We start from the raw sequence: 3,320 nt of genomic DNA, 5'->3' as shown, positions 1-3,320 counted from the left end.
GCTGCCACTGAAAAGCCTCGGGTTGCAATAGTGAAAGATTTTATGAGCAAAATACCGAACCACAGGGTTGAACTACCCTGTGGGTTTCAGAGGTGGTAATTCTTTATAGGCGTGGAAAGTCTTATCTTTCTCCTGATTGACAGATGCAGGTAACATACAGAGATGGGAAGAGGTCCCTGTCCCCCAAAAAACTGCTCAACATCCCACCATTTGAAGAAGCAGCATATGATCAATATCCAATGGTGTTGAAGGAAGAAGTCCAAACTACACTGAAAACATTAGCCAAAAACAAGACAGCCAGTGTTGTTGGAATAGCAACGGCAATATTTCAACAAGCTGATGTAGCCCGAGAAACATTTATTTGTCTATGCCAGGAAATTTGGTAGACAGCTCCTTTAGCCAATAAGATGGAATAAAGATCCATATTTGTACCCATTCCAAAGAAAGATGACTATACATAATGCTCAAAGCATAGAATGATATCATTAATATCACATAAAGTAAAATTTTGTTGAAGATTATCCTACAATATATTGCAGCAGTTATCTTGACAAGTAGCTGCCGGAGATTCATGGTTGGTAAAGTACTGGGGCAGCAAAAACGAGGAAGGCCCTCCATGAGACAGATTGATATGTGGTTGCAACAATGTGTTCAAACGTAAGAACGATGTGAGCACGGTGCAGGACCAGCCAGTATTTCATTCGGTTCCTCCCTCAGACATATTGGGAACAGAAGGTGGGAGGTGTGTGCGCTAGATCTGCAGGCTGAGGAGCAACAATCTCTTAGGAGAAAGAATTTGGAACAGAGGCTGAGTGACTGCCACAAGGAGAAATTACAAGAAAATCAAAATGATAGAAACAGAGAGGGTTCAATAAGTCTCCCTATCATAAATTAACAAGGAGGTGTTCAAATGGAGCCAAAGGCAGATTTAAAAACAAAAACATAGATCCAGGAATGGGTTTGGGGCTCGCACTAAATCCTAGCTCCAACGTAAAATAATCAGTTCTTACATCATGTCCCTTACATCAGGAAGGGAGCACAGAAGATATGGGTGCTATGGAGAAGTGTGGTGAAGAAATTAGATGGTGCCGGGCTGTCAGATAAAATAGAGTCTGGGGTCTTAAAGGCTTGTCTCCAAACAAGCAGCCATCTAAATGAGATGTCAACTAAGTCCACATGGAGCAAGCACGCCATTATCAGTCACCAAAGGAGCTCAGGGGGAAAAAGAATGTTTTGAAATTGTGGTAGCAATTGTACAATACTGCTTGATGTGATTGAACTATGGAATGGTTTGATATCTATATTAATCCCCAATACAATGATTTTGAAAAAAGAGAGAGGAGACCAGACCACATGCAAGAAGGTCACTATGACAGGTGGAAATGTTTGAGCAGAATCAAGACATAAATAACCAAGAGACAAATTAAGAAGCCTATAAAAGAAACAGGAAGAGGCAATAAGAACCTGCCTTCCTGGTGGGCCTATTAGGTAAGCACTGGATTGCTAACAACAAAGTTGGCGGTTCAAACTCATCATCCACTTGACAGGAACATGCTAGGCTCTCTCCTCCCATAAAGGTTTATAGCCAATCTATGGTCGCTATGAATCTGAATCAACTTGATGGCTCTGGGTTTGTTTATTATATTATCACAATAAAACCAATGCATGACACCAGAAAAGGAAAATTCCACACAGAACCTTCGAGTTTTTGTGTTTCTGGCTCACTCTGCCACAATGAGACTCCCTTAACAAACTTTTTGTCAATGCTTGCCAATTCTTCCCTTTACACGGAAGTAACTAATCATTGCCTGCATACTTTTAGAGCTCAGGTCCCCAGGGGCTCTCGATTTGATAATAAATATAAAGGGAGTCAACACTGCCTCAGGCTGGCGTTCACACAGGACGTTTACATGCTCTGCCCTTTAGACTCGTTTTTGATAGTATTACTTCTTGAACATTATTGAGGTAGTAGACATGTCTTTTCTGAATCTATCTCCATGTTATAGAGGAAATGGTAACTACACCTCCTGCTACCTTTGAGGTATGTCTGTCGTATGAATATATTCTCAGACCTCCACCAACTACTAGCACTGTGAACGGCAACAGTTTCTTCGGTGAGAAATTTTCCTGAGAGTCTAAGATGCTAAGTGCTAAGTCACAGTATTTGCTTGGTTTGATTTGACTAAGAGTGCCAGGAAGACACCAGCAATATCCGATACGTCCACAAGTGGTCCAGGAGGCTTTCTACATCCACAAGCCCTCGCTAACACTTTGCGTTACTCAACTTTCTAATGCCCTGTTGTCAAATACAGGAGAGAGGGCATTTTTAGCTGCTTTCCTTTGATTTTATCTGATTAAAAATAATTTGAATTTGTGACTATTGGTGGTTTCTTCCTCAATAGATTAACTGTTCATGTTCTTTGCCTGTTTTCCTATTGTTGTTGCTATTTTTCTCTTGTTGACTTGTAAACACTCCAAACAAAATACATGTAGAACATTTTTTCTTTGTACTAGATGGAAAAGTTATTTTCTTGGTTGGTTTATTAGTATAAGAATATAAAGCTTGAATTCACAAGGAGAGAAACTGGGCATTTTTAGTTTATTGTGTAGGTTACATCCAAATGCTGAACCAACAAAACCCAAAGCGGAGCCCTGGTGACCAGGTTTGAATCCAACAAAAACCAAAACTGGGTTTTAGGTACCAATAGATTCTCTCAAGGGCAATGTTTCAGCTGGTTTCTGTCCCATGTAATCCATTGACCTTTGGGCCCTTGTCCGGTATCCAGTTCTCAGGTAGCTGAGGCAGAGTCCTTCGAAGAATCTAATTTTCAGACGTTGATTTTCTTTGCGCACTGAAAAAACCAGCTTTCTCTAGCTCTCTGCCCTATCAGCCTGGCCTCACACTGCACAAACGTCAGCATGATTGAGTTGCAAAGAACATACCTATTGTCTAACCCCTGTATCACTTAATTTTCTCAGTCTCCCCCAATTTTGACATTGTTGTTGGTCGGTGCCACAGTCGGTTCTGACTCAGGGGGCTCCCTGTCCAATGGAACCTCGCATTGCCCCGTCTTGCACCGGCCTCACAACTGTGCTTATGTTTGAGTCCATTGTCGCAAAGGATTGACATTGGCCGATGCATCTTGTCAAGAGTCTTACTATAATCTCTGTTTATACATAAGCATGTTTCCTCTAATATGTTTGGGCACTCTGTTTTCCTCATTACGTTTTTAGAACGTGTATCATTTCAAAGACATAGGACAGAAATAATATTTAACTGTCCTAAAGGGACACAAATTGCTTGGGCACAATGTCTCTGT

The sequence above is a fragment of the Echinops telfairi genome, unplaced genomic scaffold, assembly GCF_000313985.2.
Source record: "Echinops telfairi isolate 266 unplaced genomic scaffold, ASM31398v2 ScPeMD7_18;HRSCAF=68, whole genome shotgun sequence".
In the NCBI taxonomy this organism is placed as follows: Eukaryota; Metazoa; Chordata; class Mammalia; order Afrosoricida; family Tenrecidae; genus Echinops; species Echinops telfairi.
Note: the sequence above shows the minus strand (reverse complement) of the source record.